This window comes from Lonchura striata, chromosome 6 (assembly GCF_046129695.1).
Source record: "Lonchura striata isolate bLonStr1 chromosome 6, bLonStr1.mat, whole genome shotgun sequence".
NCBI lineage: Eukaryota > Metazoa > Chordata > Aves > Passeriformes > Estrildidae > Lonchura > Lonchura striata.
Genome location: NC_134608.1, coordinates 11595699 through 11616205, shown reverse-complemented (window position 1 = coordinate 11616205; position 20507 = coordinate 11595699). Strand labels below are relative to the sequence as shown.

Below are 20507 nucleotides of genomic sequence, written 5' to 3'. Positions count from 1 at the left end.
AGAGACAGGCATGATATCTTGAGTATAGCTTCAGTTTAGAACTCTGGGTTTATAGCGAAGCTGGAGAAAACTTAATTCAATTGTTTCCACAATGGGGCTAAATTGTTTCTGAGAGGGGGAAATGAGTTTCACAGTGCCTGGCTGGGAGATGATGCTAAACTATCACTGAAATTGAGATGACTGATGAAGCAGGAGCTGATGCTGAGTGACAGGGCTGTGTTCTAATTGGAGGACACGGGCACTGGCTGTGCTCGTGAGCACAGGGCTGCTGCAGGGCAGGTTGGCTGGCACCAGCTCTGCCTACCAGCCAAGGGCTGGCTCACAGTCCTGCCCATGCTTTGTTCCCTTCCCTGATGGATGGCAGACTGCAGGGTCTGTAAGACTCGGAGAGAAAGCCAGCTTCTGCTTGGAAATTCAGTCCAGAGCCAACTGGCATGGCAAAAGAGCTGAGTAGCAGTGGTTTGTTACAGATGAGCGACCCTTTTCAGGACAAGGCACTAAGTGCTTTTATTCTTCCAAATGCTGACACTTTCCCCAATTTTTTTTTTGCTGACTGGCTGGAGTTAAGCTGTTGGTTCTTGAAATGCTGCTCTCTTCAGCCAGTCCTTGTGGAGAAGAACTTTGGCTGTGCTGCTGTACTGGTATTTATGGAGGTCTGTGATGAGTTGATGCTGGCTAGGTACCAAATGCCCACCAAAGACCTTCTACCACTCCTGGGAAGGACAGGGGAGAGAAAACACAAGGAAAGGTTTGTGAGTTGAGGTAATGACAGAAACAGATCATCAACAGGAACACTCACCAATTATGGACTCAACTTTGGGGAAAAAAATATTATCAATCAAATCAAAATTAGATACAAAGAAACAAAAAACTAAATCCTAAAACACCTTTCCTGTGCCATTCCCTTCTTCCCAGGCTTAACTTCACTCCTGATTCTCTACCTTCTTGACCCCAGGGACACAGGGGGACAGGAATGGGGGCTGCAGTCAGTTCATCACATTGTCTCTGCTACCCTTTCCTCCTCATGGAGAGGTCTAGGACTCCTCACACTTTTCCCCTGCTCCATGGGACACCTTCCTCTATGAACTTCTGCAAGCGACTCCTTCCTGTGGCCTGCCACCCTTCACAAACTGTTCCAGGGTGAGTCGCTCTTCCATGGGATGCAGTCCTCCAGGAACAGGCTGCTCCAGCTTGTGTCACCCATGGAGTCACCAGTACTACCAGCAGACCTGCTCCAACATGGACTCCTCTCCTCACTGGCTCACAGACTCCTTTGGGCATCCAACTGCTCCAGCATGGGGTCCTCCATGGGCTGCTGGTGCATCTCTGCTCCACTATGGATCTTCACAGGCTACAGGGGCACAGCTGCCTCACCATGGGCTGCCAGGGAACGTCAGCTGAAGTAGGGGAATATCAGCTGGGCACCTTCTCCACTGGTCCTGGTGGAGCTGTTCATCTCCAACCTGGACACCCTGCTGGTATTGGCTCTATGGGACACAGGTGAAGCTTACAGCACATTCTCACAGAAACCACCCCTGTAGCCACCCTCACTACCAGTGGCCACACAAACCCAATGCAAAGTCTAGGAGAGGAAGAGAAGAGTTAATAAAGTATTTTTAATAATGTTTAGTCAAGTAGTGTTCCTTCAGAGTTTTGTATTCTGAAAATCCATCCAAAACCCAGCAAAGAAAAATCCCTTTTGTTATTTTCTATTTTCTATTTCCTTTATGATGTAAATGCTATTATATTTCCAACTGTACCCAGATTACCATTAATGCAAATAAAACTAGATGAAAAGAATGGTACCACACTGCCATTTTTGAGAATAGTAATGTTGCATCTTGCAATGCCTGATTACCAAAACCCAAAGATAATAATTGGTCCAATTCTGAACAACAATCGGTAGCATCATGAGTATGAAAACCAATATATTGCAATTACATAATTGAAATAGGATTATATTTATTTATTGGATAATTGAAATATATTGAAAATAGATAACAAAAAAATAACCAATTTCAAGATATTGAAATTTCTTCTTTATGCTGATTCTGATCACACCAGGTTTGTGTTTGCATGAAACCTTTGTTCAGGAGTGTATACCTGTAAAAGATCTAGAAGACCTCTTCTGAACAGAGTCCCATTGATTTCAACAGGTTAATGCAGCTCTGGAACTTACTCCATGACACTAAATTAAAAGGAATTTAGCATAATGCCTTTTCTGTTGTGTTTCTTACTCATAATTTTCTTGTTATATCCTTATAAACCCTCCAAAGCTCAAGTAGAAAATCAAATTCTTTGCTTGTCACAATTTAAACTTGAATTCAATTACTCCTGTTCCCATGCTGCTTGGATAGCATAGTCCTATATGGACAACAAAATAAGAAAAAGTATGGTAATTACCATGCCCATAGGCAGTATGTCAGCCTGTGAGACAGGCAGTGGCTTAAAAGGTAGTCTGATTTTTCTTTAAGTGGCTTGTCTTTTTATTTGATTACATAAGAAACACAGTAGGCTAGATATTCTGCTAGGGTAATGGGGTGAAACTGTACCCATTTATAGCACCAGGGTTCCCACAGCAGCATATAATTTATAGTTTTTTATGTAACAATGTTCGCTGTTAGTACATCTGAAACCAAACCAATCTTTGTGAGACAGATGGCTCTTATTATTGGAACAAAAAAGATTTCCTAAAACAAAAGATCACACTCCTAGTTTTCCAGTAAAGGTTCAGTGGTGTTGTTTTGGGTCTTTTTGGCTAAGGTAATAAAAATGGGCATTTGAAGAATGAGGCAGGTTTGGGCAAAATTCTCATGCCGTACCCTCCATTGTACTGCTTTAAACTGGGACATATATAAACTCTGCCTTCATTTAATGTAAATATTGGCCTATATAAAAACCCCTCTTAGACTTTCAAATTATTTAAAAACAGGTATGTTCTTTTAACTGCTTCTTGCTTGCCTTGCTGTGGAGAAAGTAGGCACTGATCAATATCCTGTGGCACATAGGAAAATGTGAGTCCACTGTGTGTGCCTCAGGGTTTGCTGGGTTTTATGCCTGTGCCCCAAACTGCTGAGTTACTGAGATGTTTCAAGGCCTGTTTCCTTTGCTGCTAGCATCTCATAATGGTAACACTAAGTTCAAAATTAAAAATCAGTCTCTAGGTTCCCAGAATAACTTTGTTAACTCAGTGAAGGGAATGTATTTCTTGTTTTGTGGCATCTCAACAGCCTGACTCCCCTAAGGTAAGCATAATTTGCCTTTCATGACTAGTTTATTTCAAACTGTGGGTTCCACAAAAAGAGAAGGAACTGAAAAAAAAATTCCAAGAGAGCTAAAGATCACTTGGAAGTCAGTTTCTTAAAAAAGTAGGAAAGGGAATTTCTTCTGGGATATGCACCTTGTAGGTGGTGAGTCACAGTGGAAGGTGTACTTCTCCTTCAGAGTGGGTGACAGACACTCCCTCTCTTCTGTCCTATGTGGTCTCCATTTGAGAGCTAATTACAACTGTGGCAGGATCATATCATGATCAAGAGCACAAGTTTGTGCACTTGGCTGAGGTCTTGGGGATTCATGACAGCTGATCTATTAGGAAAACAGTACTCCTTTTGGGCACAATACCCACAAAAATGTGGTGTCATAAACTAGTAGATGCCGTCCACCTCTGTGATCTGCAGTGATACTATACCTAGGGGGTTCAGCTACTTGATTTTTGTAAAAGCAAATCTAGTAAATTCAATTCTCACTTCCCACTCTCACAAAGAGTGGGATTTTTTTATTATTATTATATTTGTTATATTATTATATTATATATTTTATATATAATTATATTATATATATCATATTATTATATTTATTATTTATTTATTATTATTCCACTCTCACAAACAGAAGATTTATTTCAGGATGTTGTTTGGAATAAGTTTTTTTTCCTGTACACATGTTGTATTTTTATCTGTTCTTCCTTTGCTCAGTGTAAGTGTCAACAATTTATTAATGGCAGGGGAAAAAAAGTCATATTCTGTATAGCAAAACAGGAAATTAAGAAATATTTTTATTATTTTTTAGATTGAACCAATTTTTTTTCTTGTTTTTGCATATAAAATTGTCTCCTTTGCTTCTAGTATATTGTAATGGTACAGCTGGCCTCAAGATGAAAAAGCAGTCTCTATCCAGAAGGCACAGTACATATACTGAGGAAAATCTGCAAGAAACATTGGTAACAATGGTCTCTTTGCAAAGTATTTATTGCTTTAGTCAAGCTCATAACTTTGAATGCCTCATATTTCTGTACCCAGGAAGAGTCCTGTGACAGAATTATTATTTTTAGAAATTGTTGGTCACTTGCATTGCCATTCATTTAAGAGACAAAACTATTGTTCTACACTCTTTGTTCCCATATAGAAAATAAAATAATTCCAAAACATATAAAGACCAATACATCACAAAAGACAGGTTTGTGTATTGCAAACATAATTTCTGCATGCAGAGATAATCTGAGTGTCTTGCAAATGGAGACCACAGAAGTCAACCATGACAGCAAGCCAAAAGCACTGTTAATGATCAAATTGTACATGCAAATCAAGCAGGTAGGCACATGATGATTCAGATTGGCACCTTGAGGACTCAGATGTTGAGGGTATGAACTGTAGCTGGAATAAAGTGATCTAATGTATCAAACTTATGAAAATGTTCTAGCTAATAATTTACTATCCATAAATAGACCTTCTCGAGGAGCAAAATAATTTGTACTCTGAGATATGAGAATCCATTTTTAAATGCTATTCTTTTACCGAATTACGCAGTCAGGGCAATAACAAAAGCTCAGTTGCAACTAGGCAACTGGGTGTGGGTCTTTTCTTTTGAACTCCTCTGCAGAACGACGAAGGATTCTAGCTGCAGGCAACACTTTCTGTGTCTCCAGAACCTTGGCTGAAAGGGATCAGCTCCAGCTGCTCTGTCAGGTTTCAGATCACCATTGTGACCGGGTGTTAAGATGATGAGCATTGTCCAAGAGAGATGCTACTCTAGAGGAAGGAAGAAATAGATGTAAAAATTACAATTTCCTATTTCTGTAGGATACCTCACTCAGAGAAATCTACTTTTTTTTCCCCTTTTGTGTAGTGCCATTTAAGTACTTTAAATTGTACTTTTAAATGGGTAAAAAGTAGTTTTTCTGATGTCCAAGTGATTTAGGAATGCAAGCCCAACTGGAGAGTAACTTCATAAAGATGTTTATTATTTAAGCTAATAAACAAACTTTGATGATGAAAGCTAATGCTAGTAGAGCCAGAACATTTAGTAGGACAGATATTCTTAGATGGTGGGACTTAGCAGACAAGTTAAGGTTTTTTATAACCTGTGACTTCTAATCAACAAGATGTCTCCTGAAAGCACCACGTGCATCAAATGCAACTGAAACTACAGAGCTTTCAGAATTTAATTATGCAAACATTTGGCCAGGGCAAGAAGGTTTACTTTACTGATCTTTTGGTAACTGATCCAGTTTCATGACATGTTCAGTGCTTTGCTTTCATATGTGGTCTACATGACCTACATGTGTGATAAAGCATGCAAGAAAGGAGCTGTGTTTCTCCTTCCAAGTGGCAGAACCTCAGGTTGTGTTTAGACTGTTCTGGCTTGATTCATTCTATTCTTCCCAACTTCCCTAAGTCACTGATGTCCTAACAGACAATCCCAGTTTCCATACCTTGAAGTCCCCTAAAACTGTTTTAATTTGGGCATTTGAGTCAGGCTGATTTCATTTATGTCCCTTATGGATGTCAGAGTACTTCAATACAGGCTGTTGCTTTAGAACAGCGTAGTGAATAACATAAATATCTGTTCAGAGAATATACAATAAATACTGTATCATTACCAAATTATTTACTTCAACCAAATATTGGTGCCAGGATACTAGTCAAATTAATGGTGTTCAACAGTGCATAGTGTTCACATAATATCTTTACCATATAAGCTTAAAACTGGTCTTGTCTGACAGAAATACAACAAGTGAACACCCTTTTATATGCTATAAAACCCACTCTATCTGATTTGTGAAAGCCAAACTGTATCTAATTACCACAATAATTTTCTGAGTCTTTATTCACATTTCATAAGTGAACTAAAGAAGAGCCTCTAACTGAAGACTCAATCGAGCATTTTGATGAGATGAATGAAGAAAAAATGTCCATCAACTCAAAGCTCATATCTATAATCCTCCTGACCAACTGAATTTTAAGCACAGCAGACTTCTGCCTATATTCAACCAGGCTTTGAAGCTATATTTGGTCCTCTAGGAACTGTTCATGAATAACTTTGGTTCTTCTATTCATTACCAAAGCACTGTTCAAGAAAAGAAACTCTCTAAATAAAGATGTCTGTCTATAAGATATTTTTCTAATCTTGAAAATGCTGATTTCTTATCTTGCCACAACAATGTGGCATTCTGTTTTTCCCAAAAGGGGCAGTTTGCTTTTTGTACCTATTTATAAATTCCTATGTACTTTGTTAAAATTTACCTCAGTCTAAGCAGCTGCTTTTGAAATAACTTGACCAGGTGGCTACTGCATTTACAAATATACTTCCTATTTATAGTTTAATTAAAAATTTGTAATTAGTCAGTGTAACAAACCAAGTTGTTTCCATGTGACCAGAATTCCCAACACTTTTTGTTCTCTTCTAGGGACAGCAGCACAGGAAGGATTCATTTGGGTAGTCTGTGAAAAAAAAGAGGACATGAAAGAGTCACTCTTTCAAAGACAAAATATTCATAGATATATCTCAGCACATCAACTGTCTCACCTTTTCATCTCAGTAATTATTGTGGTGTTACAGAGCAGAATTGTTTCCTTTAAGAGCACTTGCTGACAAATGTGCCTGTCTCATTGTCCTTGCCTTTCATTCTGCCTTTTCTGCTGGACATAGAGAAGTCACGTTCTCCACTGCTTGGTATGAAAATCATGGATCTTCTCCAGAAAAGGCTCAAGCATCATCTAAACCTTTACTTAATCATACACAAGTTTTCAGCCTGAATTGGAATCCTTTTGGCATTTCTCTTGGTCTGCTATCAGCCCACTGAGGTTGGGGTGTGGCTCTACTCACAAAGCGCAGTCTAAAATCAGTGCAAGGTTTGGGCACAGCTTAGGCCAGGTCTGATCATCCATGCTGCCAGGTCATCTTGCATTGTCGCAAGTTTTCCTCTTAGTGATCTCTGCTTGGATGTTTCATTGGAAGTTCTTTAGTCAGGTTCCACAGCTCTTACCCACAATAAATTCTGTGATGTTCTGTAGCAAATGATTGGCAAATTGTGAGGGGAAAAAACGTGGTTTTTCTGAGCACTGTGGGACACTGAGATTGATCTTTATTCTGGCAATTAAACTTCTCATTGTAGTGTGAATTATCTAAAAACAAGAGAAACAGTGAGACCTATATTTTCTCTTTAAGACAGGTGGAAAGTGTCACTATATCTGTATAAGAAGGTTTTATGATTGGCTGGAAAGGTTCTGCTGAGACAGCAATGCCTTCATTCTCAGACACTGCTCCTTTTGTCAGCTCTGACCGCCAAGTAATCAATCCTATGAGCTGCACTATTTAGGATTTGTGAGCTTCCATGTACATTAACACTTCATGCTGTGGTCTGAACCAGCCTCCAGCAAGGCCCTGCCTTGCCATGACAATACACTATATTTCTTTTGCTGTCATCTGGCAGGAGAGAATCTTACTCCACAAGCCTATCTGTTGCCAGTGCTATTCACAAGGGAACAGGGACTCAGTGGACAGAGGTGGGCAGTGGCAAACAGGGGCATCAGCAGCACAGTGAGCTGTTTCCCTGTTTGAACCTGGTTTCTGCCAAAGAGTGAAATCTGCAGCTACAACCACTCACCATCTCTTACCTCTCCTTTCTTGGCTGGAGGAGGGCTCAGTGTTCCCTCATGAGCACTTTCAGCCACACCCAAGTATTAATTGTTCAGTAAATTGTTTTAGTAAAGCTTGAATTATCAGCTTATTACAATTTTAATGACTAGGAGATTGACAGAAGCTGAAGTCATACTACCTGTGATGTATTATTTTTTATAATTGTGGATCTGCTTTCTGTTCATCCAGGAAGAAATCTGTATACAAGCATGATATTTATAAGGTTTTATTCCTGTTCTGGGCAAGATTTATGTGAAGAATCACAAGCTGCTTCTAACATTTACTATGCATCCAACTTGGATTAAACCTCGCATGAAAGATTTTATCTCTTGGTTTCCAAATTTGCAGAAGGTCTTATCCAAACTTGTTTTTAGTATATAAATGCTCAGGCAAATCACTGCCTATAACAGAAAGGTAGAAAGGCTTAGAAAATATGACCTTAGAATGCAAAAACTTTTACATGGAATACATTGGCGCAAAGAGAAAGAGAATCAATTTTTGGATGCATCTACAATGAACAGGAGAAGTAGTAATGAGGCTAAATTGTATCAAAGGAGATTTGGGATAGACATTAGGGAAAACTCTCTAATGGTGGTGATAATTAACCACTAAATAGCTAAACTTGAGAGAACATGGGCTCTTCCCCATGGTTACAGCTTTTTAATAATGAAAAACCACCTATGAGAAGCAGATTAGGTTTCTCCGTTTCTCCCTTGCTGCAGGGACTAGATGCCCTCCTGCAATCTCGCCTGTAACTTTATTAGCATTATCTGGTGAGTCAGAATGAGACTATGGATTTATTGATTATTGTAATTTTGTAATAAATTCTATGTAGAATTGATGATTTAGATGCATTTACATAGTGCAAACATTTTCACAGAATGGTGTTCAGACAAAGCAGATAATTCCAATTGTGAAGTACATACTAGAATTAAAACTGCTGGCTTCCCTTGTTTTCTCCCTGGAAAACAATTTCAATATTTGTTTTATAGACAATTAGATAAGAGTTTGTAAGGTATTTTGCTGTGAATTGCAGGCTTACATTTTTTTTCCCTCTGTAAACTGAGAAATTTTGTGGACTACTTAGGGCAGTTTGATAGCAAACAAATGTACATACTTTTCTTTCATAGAGACAGAATTTTTACCCTTTGGAGGTGTTGCACTAAAAAGTCTTAAATAAAGATAGCAGAGATGGATCCAAGTGTTTGGAGAAAAGTTTTGAGTGTGACCTAATCAGTTAGATCTGAACAGATTATTTTGACTGCATTTTTATTCTGTGAATTGGCTGAATTAGATTCACTCTTGTATAGATAAAAAGACATTTTTTTCTGTTTTTATTTATAGCTTTGGTGGAGAAACGATTGCACCTGGTCATATTCACAGATAAAACCTTTCACATTTCACAGAAAAAATTATGTCATTTTTTTAATGGAAAAAAAGAACTTCTGCTACGTAAAAATGTTACTCATTTCAGAGAACACTCTTTCTGCCAGCAGGGCCTTGCAATTTTGCAAAAGCTACTTGTGGAATCAGCAGTTATTTCACAAGGTATGCCCAAGTGTGCTTATGTGTCTAAATAATATACTTGCAGAAAGGTTGTGTAAAGGACAATATGGAGCCATGTTTCAGCAAGGGATCAGTGTGAAGTTGAAAATCCCAGCTGGAGCACATGAGAGAGAATCCTCAGGGATATGTTAAACATCAAAAGAAAAGCAAAGACAAGCAGGCAGGTAGAGGAGAGGATGATTGTCAGAAGGAAAGGGAGTAGATGGATATGAAAGCAGAAATCTAACTGAAATACAAATTCAAAAAACTTCTCAAAAGACCAGATGCTCAATTTTTGTGCCAAGAGTCAGAAAAAAGAGTTGAGTAAGAATCATGTGATTGAAAATGACAAAATACAATGCTTGATGGCTTCAATAGCCAAGGCTGAGATTGCAGTTTATTCTGGATATTTTTAGAGTGTCTCTAGAAATGCTCTCTCAGCAACAAATCTGAGAAACTCAGAGGAATGTTGAATCAGTCGGAGAGAAGTGAGGTAGGAACTGGAGCTGCCTGTAGTGATCAGGGGAGGTTGCAACTTTGGCAACTCTTCATAGGACAATAATAAGAAAATCATCACTGCTGGAAACTGCTGAGGACATAATCAGGCCTGGGTTAGAAATTGCTATTATTAAATAGAATGTTGTTTATATTATGAATTGTAAATGAAAAAAAACAAACCAACCAAACAGAAAAATAAATTAACCAAATTAAAACAAAAAGGGCAAACAACAACCAACTGGACAAAAAACACAACAGGATTTGTCAATATCCAGGCTTTTTACAGTAGATTTTTGCACCCTAAGTATATTAGCAGCCACATTTTATTCCATCACGGCCACAACTCAGGCTATTTGCAAGAGCATAAAGAGAATTACTCACAGTCATGAGAATGGCTCTATTATGGTGATCTGAACCCAAGGGAATCCCTTGTCACAGCTTTTTTTTTTTTTTTTTTTTGTAGCAAGCCTTGAGGAACCTGGTTTATTTTTGGGCAGCCAGAGTTCAATATTGAAATCTAGGAGCTGTTCATTGACTCTGGATATATTTTTTTCTATCCAGAGGCTGCATAAAATATTAATGAGCATGTCTCTTACTTTCTCTGTAGACTAGGAACTGGGGATTTAGGCAGCTAATTTATTATCACTTACATCAGCATGCAAATGAATCTATCACTTATACCAGCATGCAAATGAATCTGCCTTTCTCTAAACATAAAGTAAGAAACATCCTTATTAAAAAAAGTGCATTAAAAAAAATAAATAAAAAATAAAATAATAAAAAAAAAAAAAAAAAAAAAAAAAAAAACACAAAAATCTATTACCTCTATGATTCTCCTCCAGAGAGCCTCTTAGTTGAAAAGGAGCATGTTTCCTGCCATAGTTTCAGGCACACTTATGTGCTTTTTTCTGGTCTTTGGTGTGGGTGATAATTGAAAAGGTCTGGGGAAGAAGGGAATATGAAAGGAAAGGAGACTTGCAATGGAGAAGGGGTAAAGGAAGTGGGAAAGAAGATTTAACTCACCTAGTTATCATCTGGCCCAAAGGCATTAAACAGAACTGGTGTAAAGTGTTCATAGTAGCACAGAATGTACTAGCACACCAGAAAGTATTATGATTTGCCAGCAAGTAATATAGATCATCTGCTAATAATGCTGAGAAGGAATTTGTTAGGAAGGACAGGCTGCGAGATCTGCAATAACTTCATATGCCTATGGAGAAATCTAGCCCACAAGTGGTGTCCAAGACAGCGATTGCTGAAGATTTAAGAATTTTTTCAGGAATTTGAGACCAAATAAGACATTTCAAGTGATGAAAATATGAGGTCTACTGTAGATATATTACTCATCTCTACTACAATGGAAGTCTGCTGCTAAAAATACAGTTTAGCAAGTGAGCATCAAACTCAGTAAACCTCCAGTGCTCCCCTTGTATTCCTCTGCACTGTTTCCCACTGCTCTTCTTGCCCACCAGAGCCTAGACTTGGTGACTCCCAGGACATACTGGACTCTCAAATCCTGTTTCTAGCCCAGGTTAACAGGAGAGAGAAGGAAGGAGATAGTCATAGCAGTGGTTTTCCATAGAAGCCATAAAAGCATCCTGAACTACAGTTAAAACATTATTTTGTTACATCTGTCTTACAGATGGTCTTTATCTATCCAAGCTGTGGGAGTTGACTCTGGGGAAGCTTTGTGTGAATGTTCAAGGTCAGCCAGGCCTTGTATAAACTATGGCACAGATTTCTCTGCATTAATAACCCAGCTGAGGAATTACGGATGTTCTTTCTTCGCTTAACGGTATGTTAGGTCATAGGCTAAAGGAGGAATGAAATGTGTCCATCAGGTACTTCTATTCCCTCCCTTCCTGACATTAGTTGTCCCCACTAGGACTCTTTTCCTCCTTTAGTCCCTGCGTAGCTCAAAGTAGCTCCAGGTCATAGGAGAGGGCAGCAGGAAATCCTGAAATAAGCTGCATACATGCAAAATCCTATGCCTGCATTAAAAACAAAAATACACAGAGATATAATAGAAAGTATGCTAACTCTATGTGGACCCAATTTCAACACATCTGGTTTTCTGCAAAGCTATAAAAATTGTTAAGCATGAGAGAGTAATTCAATTTTACCATCCTCAGTATCTCCCACTAAGGATATGTGCAATTAATATTTCATTTGTTAATTATCAAAGGTATTTATAAAGCTTTCTGCTTTAAGAACATCACAAAGACATAGTATGAAGCTATGTCACTCTTGTGTCCTATTTAATTTGTCTGCCAAAAGGTCTTCTACAAGACAATATGTACTGAAAAAAAACATTTGCTAAATTATATAATGAAAAATATAACAAGCCTGTTCACAATTCCTATTTTATATCTACTTTTATTCCTATTTGGGTAGTTCAAAATAAAATAATTGAGGGATATATTTTAGAAAAGGAATGGTATACAGTAATTTGTTTCTTTGATGCCGGCCCACTACTTTAGTAAGCATGTGAAAAGTGATGTTTCTACACCCAGGAGGACCTAAGAGAAATATCTGTTTTTAATGACTTTTTGACACCTTTTTCAGTAGCATTAAGCCTGACATGTGGCATTTTTAGTGTCCTGCTCTTGGCCAATCTCAAAGGAATTGATGAATTAGACTAAAATGTAGATCTTGTAGCAGCCTTCCCTCTGGCTTGGCTGCTCTGGTGTGTGGACATCCTCCAGCCAGCTGACAGCAAAAATCCTTCTGAGTTTTCATGGCAGCCCAAGCAGCTTTGGAGCTGTAGTGCCTTGGCATGGAGCAGCTCTTCCTGTTGTGGGAGTTGGCTTGTCAAACCTGGCTCTGGCATCTCTACGTGCCACTTCATGGGTCACTGTGTGCAGTGAGAAGCATACATTTGTGGTGAAAGAAAGCGTGTTTTGTACCAGGATCAGAATATGTTTATGAATGTAGCTCATGGTATTGTTGTTATAGCAGCCCACACTTTTCACTGAGATTTAATGAAAACCTATAATATTACTTTGTATTACCTTAAGAGCTTGGCTTTTTTAAGCTACACCTTGTACAAGTGTTCTAGGGAATAGGGTTGAATAAACCCTTGAATAAACCATAATAGAAAATGTAATTAAAGGTATTCTCCCAGCAGCAGGCCAAGCAAGTTGCCTTTTAAAATAACAGGGAATTCCACATGTATCATGTGCATATGGTAAGAAGGCTAAAAATTGCTATTTATAGTAAGGGGTTATAATTTTCTCCTCTCTTAAACTGTTACTTGTTGCAGATGTGAGATGATATCCTCTCATACTTGGATGACACAAATTATTTGTTGGAATATTGAATCAAAATAATTTATTTCTGTAGAATGACGGAAATTGTCTTATGACTTTATTAAGAAGTCTTTAGTAAATGTGTTGTAGTCTTAACAAAAGACAGAAAAAAATATTACAAACCATTCAGATCTTCCGTACATATTTACAAATGTGAAAGCAAGAAAAAATTTTCAAAACTTAGCAAGAATTTTCTCTAGTTGTGGTCCCTTTTCAGATTTATAATAAAAATAAGAAATTTCTGAGAGCAGATATTTCTGCTTAGTAGAAACCCATCCTTTCCACCAAAAATAATTTATTTGAAAATTTCAATTTGTATTTTTCATTTGAAAATTAATTTACACTTTATTTGTACCATCTGCATGTATGGAAAGAAGGATATTACATTTTTAGCAGTGTAATTTTAAGGTCTGCCTGGCAAAGTACAGGAATTGTTAAGAGCATGCTGGATTTCCTCAGGAAAGAGAACCAATATCCTCAATAGCATTGTGTATTTATTAAAAGACAAGCAAGAATTGTCTTTCTGCATCTTCCAACTTTGTAGTGTTGCAGAAGGTCCCTCCTTTTCCTTTTTTTTTTTCCCACTTAAGAAGAGTAAGCCATAAGGTATTTGTGTTTTTAGTCTTCATTTCTGGAGTTGCTTTGCAGAAGACAATGTAGTTTTCTTACATGCCCAGTAGGGATATTTATTTCACTGAGGACAATCTTGTTGCAGTCCTCCACAAGTCAGCACAGAATGTAGGAATTCATTACCATTACTTGGCAATAAGCCTCCACTTGCCCTAAACCGGTCTTTCAAAATTCTCCATAGGTGGAAGAAAATCACAGGAAGAAAAAAACCCAACACTACTCTGAATCTCACCCTTCCCTGGATGTGAGGTTTGCAATCTGGTCCTGTTTCCAGCCCAGATAAACTGCCACGGTCGGTTTGGTAAGACATCTCTCAGGTAGACTTTAGTCCCTCCTGAGAAAGAAAGGAACAAAACAACTGAGAACACTAAATGAGAAAAGCATGCAGCGCATTTAATATTTAGAAATGAATGAAGTGCAAAATTGCAGTTGCAATGCCCTTCCAGGAGCTGCTGTCATGGGGCAAGAGCCTCCTTCCTCTTAAAAATACATGCTGTCACATAAAGAAAATCCACCCACCCAGCATCCTCAGGGAGGTATCCCCAAAGCAGCACTGATTTTCCATTCTTCTCTCTCCTGCCTGGCTGCACAGGTCTCATAGAGAGCTCCAGTGGCTCTCTTGAGCCTTCAAATATCCACCTCGGGGTGATGATGCTGAGCCAGTGGGTGATGACACTGAGTCAATATGCTGGGTCAGGGGTACCATTCTGGTCCTGAGGTGAAAAAATGGTGCCTAAGCAGGTTTTCACAGCAGAGATGGCATAGCCAAGCCAGTCCCTTGCTCTTCTCATCAGCAGGAGCAGCATGCATTTAGTGTGGCATTGTCCTTAGCTTGCATCCTGCTACAGCAGAGCTAAGGCAGAGCTTGCTGCCATCCAGCCTGCAGAGCTCTGCAATTACAGCTTTTCCCTTCCTTCATCCATTTTACCTGTGTGCTCCTCTGTGGGTACCTCAGGAAAGCTGACTGAAATCAAAAGTTCCCTATTCCTTCCTCCAGCCACAGTGCATCAGCTACTCAAAAGACAGACCTGCTGTGAAATAGAAAGTGTTCCCCAACTTGCAGCAAGCTCTCAAAAAGAAACTGTACCAATCAGTTCAATACCTGTGGCTTCCTACTAAAAGCAGATGATATTTCACAGCAGATAGCCACAGACACAAGGATATATAAATTTAGCAAAATGCTCTTTATTAGCCTTCTGCCTTTACGTGACCACACTGTGAGCATGGAAATACAAGGGTTTTCCTTCTCTTTTTAAAGGCAGCCAATGAAAATATCTAGGTTTTGGATCATGAATGCTTCCAGAAATAAATCAGGATTAACTTTCTACTTAAAACTCAATTTTTTATTTGAATTGAAAATTTTATTTGCACCAGAATATCTTCTTGGTAATTAGCAAAGAAATGTGCCCAGTATTTAAATCATGAACCCACTGACATGAACACCAAGACATACCTTTTACTAAAAGTTGTTTTAATTTTTGGAGTAAGGTTGAATTTTGTATCATTTGTTCTTCCAGAACTCTACATGCCCTTAAAAGAATATCAATCTAGGTTGTAAGTTTAGCTCATAATCAGTAATTCTGAGTTCTTCCAAGGACAGCTAATGTAACAACAGGTGAAGAAATGTCTTTTACATGGGGGAGGAACTGTATGTAGATTGGACTTATCCAGAAACTCATTTACAAAGTTCCTTGCCTTCCATTAGAAATCCCAGACACATCCATGCCTTTGTCTTCTCTGAAAGAGAAGTAGAGCTGCTAAACGAGTTGAAAAACTCAGGTGTATGACATGAACTGTCCTTATCAACAGAGAAAGCAAACCCCAACATTACAGTCACCAGCCCTGCTGTGCAGTTTGTGCCTAAAACACCCTCATGTTATGGGACATAAGGCTGGGAGTCTGTTGAGTGTATCTGCAAACCTTTTGTAAGATACATACGAACCCTTCTCCTAAAATATCACTTCCCACTGGAGTGAGCAAACACATCCTTTGCATAATTCTATTTAGAAATCAAACACGTTTATCCTTTTAATTATACTTACTGAAACACATTTCACTCTGATTTCTTATGGCATCTTTCATTAGGACAGAAGGATAATAATATCTTTGACGAGTTCCTATGCTGAAATAGCATAAGTGTTTATTTCTCCTGAACTTTCTCCAAGATTTTAATAAATCACAGTTTTGCATTTGCCAAGCTCCATTTCCTTCAGTTTTTCCTGTATGTTCTTCAGATTATTTATTTTTTAGCGCTGAAGGTTATGGTTTTCTTGTTTATAATTGATGTTTTTCTGTGGAGCTATCCATCACTGAATTCCAAAGAGCATGAGCCCAATCCGTAAAATTTGAAGGAGATCATTTACACTAGCTTAAAACCTATGATCTCTTTGTGTCTTAAAAAAAAAAAAAAAAAAAAAAAAAAGAGTAGCAGGGGTTTTTTTTACATACATAGTATATTCAAAAACCCAACACCAAAATCCAATCCTAAAGGTCATAAAAAGACATCTATAAAGACATCTATAGCTTGATTTTTAGCTCTGGCCAAAATATTCCCAGCACAATGAGGAGAAAATAGCTATCTCTTATTTCACCAGCTTACACCATCTATGTTTTTTAGCCATTTTTATCTCTTGTCTATCTTAAGCCACATCTCTGACCTTTGCACAGTGGACAGGAGATGAAAGAGGAGAAACATGGTCCTCTTTATGTGGGGAGATCTATACAACTGCAGCTCTGGTTGATGATCTCTTTCCCCATATTCTCTTCTGCACAGCTATACCCTTTATGAAATCATATCACCACATGGTAATGCCTACTCTGCTGCTTATACTAACAGATATTATGAATCTCCAGGCTGATTCAGCTATTTTCATTTTAAACTCAGTAATGGATTGGGACCTTGATCACTGTTCAGATTAAAAAATCTGGAAATAGCTAAATATCATCAACAACTTAGAGACAAAACTAAAGCTGTAAAATAAAATTTGCAAAACAATGAAAGACACTTGTATTGTCCACCCTATAGAAGTAAGAGAAAAAAACTGGTGTAAATTGAAAAGGTGAATGACAAAAATTACTGTGTCTTGGTGTTCCAATGATACTCAGTGGATAGCAAGAGAATAGCTGAAGTAAAGATGACAAAAATTACAGTGCTGAGAAATGACTGTAATAGACATCAATCCAGGTACTTTCATCTGAAACTGACTACTTTTCAGTCATCAGAAAAGCATAAATGGGGCATAAAATCAGGTCGATTTCTGCCAAGGACCTAGAGGGATAGGTCCCTTGCTACCACAATACCTGCTACACAGAGGGCACCCTGCTGTAGCTGTCAAATTCTCAAGCTGTCGGTTAGAAAGAGCTGTAAGTTAGAAAGAATTATTTGATCATGGTTACTACAGGACATTCTTCTGTCATTGACCAGTGTGGCATAATGTCCCTCTCTGGTCTCCCTGAACAATTCACATTATCTCTGCCTGTTTTCTTAAACAACATCTGTTTTGCCAGGATGAAGTTGAGTTGATATCTCAACAGCCTGCCTGTCTCTGAGCCCACTAAGGATGCTTCCACTTGTGACTTGGTGGCAGGTGTTTCCAAAGCTTTCCTGCTAATCAGGTTGCTTGCCAGCAAAAATGCTCACATTTGCCCATAGCTGTGATGGACAAGCTCTCTGTGGCTCTTTTTCTTGTTTTAAATCATGTTCCATGAAGGGACTAACTGGGTGAGGTTGGCCCCTTTAGAAAGCAGAAGATTCCTATTTGTCAGGGGATTGGTTTACTACTGGAACTGGAGTTTCTGTGGCACAAGAGGGACTCTGAGACCTTCTCAGAGGAGTGAGCCAACAGGTCATGCATAGGCTGAGAAACTATTCAGAGTGGAAAACTGGGACTCTCAGATGGTAATAATAAATACCCCAGGACCAGAAGAGATTGCTTTGTGTTTGTTGCAACTCAGGAATATTCTGTTTTGTTGGAAAACAGCTATAGGAGTAATCATGTATTTACAAGGATAGACTGGGTAGGAATCCTCTTGGCTACATCAGAAGAACATTATTACAGCCATGGTAAGGCAATTGTTCATTTTGTTCTCTGCTCTGTCTCCTACATCACACATGCAAAGTTGCAGGAAAATGCATATACTCTCAAAAGCATTCTGAAAATCTAAGGATTTACCAATCACATCATCCTTATCCATATTTCTGGAAAAATTCTGGAAAGAACTGTAAACTACTTTCAATAAAGAGCTTCCCTTGACAAAAAAACCCCATACTGACTTCTTCACAAAAAAACCCAAGGTTGACTCTTGCCAGTTAAATCAAATGTATCACATATCCATTATTTTCACTCTTTATTATAGTTTCTACTAATTTTCTCTTCATTTCTCTCCTTTAAAAACAGACTTCATGTCACCCCTGAGTCTTCAGATGCAGATGCAATTTAAGTAAAAGGGCATATACCATGATTAGTAATTCAGCTATTTCATCCTTGATTTCCTTTGGATCCCATGAGTGAATATACCCTGGTCCCGGGGATGTGTGACTGTTAATTTTTTCAGTCAGTTCCAGCATCCCTTCAGAATCACTTCACTTGATGAGTCCCCCATAAAGAATGATTTTTCAATAGGAATGTCCCTCCTTTTTTCTGCCATGAACAGTGATGCAGACAAAGCTTCTACCACCTCTGAAATTGCTTTGTGTTCTCTGAACATGTTTTTAATATCCTGTTCATGCGTGGACCTGACAAATTTTCCAGCAGACCCTTTGTTTCTCATGAGTATTAATAAATACTTATTAGTTTTGATTACTTTTGCTATTTGTTTCTTCAGTGTCCTTGCTGTTTCTTCTTTGTTTCTAGACATACAAAGGGTGTAAATATCTACATTCTTTCCTACACAGCCTCTATTTTAAAGCAACTGGTTTAGTCCATCTTTCATTGAAATCTCGTTTATTTGAGTTTTGAAACATTTCAGTCTTTGAGACATCACTCCAGGATGAAGCCCAGGCAAAGCCTTCTTGGAGAACTGGCCAATGTAGGGTCTCTTCATAATGCTGTTCTTCTGCATCCTGTTAAAGGGTCAAATTTGATTTCCACGTCTCCCAAGCAGGAGTCATCAGGGTCTACCATCTGCACAGATCACAAGGAAAGAAAAAATTTCTAACTTGCAAGAAAATATTTATTTGATGCTCTTGAGTACCTGTTCTTTTTCAGATACTGTACACTTTTTGTCATTGATTCGTACACCCACCAGCCTAAGTCTCGAGAGAGGACATCTGTTGCTGAGCTGTTTGTGTGTAAGCCTGGACTTTCATCTGAAGAAACCACACAGGAAATAAAACTCTACTGTCCAGTTTGTTCTTGCTATCCATGCAAAATGTAACAGTTTAAGGTCTCACTGCTTTAAAAGAATACACCAGAACACATCTGTAAGGGTGAAGGATGAAGGAAGCAAATACCAAAGATGAATTTCATTACTACCAGGAGACAAGTTCCAGGTTGCATTCACCTCAGAGACAGTAGCTCTAATCTGGATTCCAAGGGGCAAAGGGGCGAACCCTTCACAAAAAAGCCATGGAAATTCCATGGTTCATCTCTGTTATGCAGCAACCTCTCAAGACTGGTGTCCCAGGAAACTGTTAAGATGTGGAGGCTTGTGAATGTGAGCTCAATTGAGATGACATTTTAAAAGCAGTTTTTGGAAACCAAATTAACTATAAGTCTCAAAAAATTTTCCAAATGTAGCATTCATTTAAAATTATTTAGCTTCCCTTCACTCATTTATTTATACATAAACAAGCCACTCTCACTCATCCTATACAAGTAGACATAAACAAATTAATTAATTGTTTTCTACAACAATCTTAAAAAGGAAAGAGTAAGAGAGATTTTCTACTTCTAAGTACTTGGAAACTGCTAGTATAGGTACTTGATAATTGCCAGAGTAACAAGTAAGAAGCAAGTCTTAAAATGGAAACACGTAACATTTCCTTGACTTGCAGGAGATGCATTAGAAATCAATCATTCTTCACTTGACAAGGCTAACAGGAGAAAGTATTATATCTGTAAGACAAATCATATGGTAGGTATAGAGGCCAATCAGTAACAACTTCAAAACAGTGGTTTTACCCCATTCATGGTATGTGTTTGAATTGCCCTTGATATTCCTTCTAAAAGGCTATTCAGATTTCCAGCCAAATTTAATTAACAACCAGTTCAAACCAATCTGATTTGGTGCTAGCTTTATCCCCTGTACAGGTAACTGCTCTGTCCTCAGTGAAACATTTATAGACAGCAGCTGCTCTCAGTCTGGGTTCAGTTCAGCTGTCTCTTCTGATCACACCCAGGTCTCGCCATCTCCTTCCCTCTGAACCACACATCAGTCACTTCTCTGGGTCACCGTAGGCAAATAAGTGATTGTGTTGTGGGGACAATTCAGATTAAGAAGATTTTGCAATGCCCGTTCATGCATTGCTTCGCTCAGCAGCTGTGTGACTCTGCCAACAGCAATCAGTAATGGAGCCACTATTAGAGTGACAGGAACGGATCTATATTCCCAAATCTCCTGAAGAATATAAATAAATTACATCTGATCTAGAGGGATACATAATATGCT

The 20507-nt window shown here is 38.4% G+C and overlaps 1 long non-coding RNA gene across 1 annotated transcript; it reads right to left on the bottom strand.

Moving 5' to 3' along the window:
* Positions 1 to 550: 550 nt before the first annotated feature.
* Positions 551 to 18484, bottom strand: LOC110481155 (uncharacterized). Its single transcript, XR_002467215.3, has 4 exons — positions 18355 to 18484; positions 14131 to 14232; positions 6635 to 6719; positions 551 to 713 (listed from the first exon to the last, which is right to left on the bottom strand). It is a non-coding gene; the product is annotated as an uncharacterized LOC110481155 (long non-coding RNA).
* Between the last annotated feature and the right edge of the window lie 2023 nt (positions 18485 to 20507).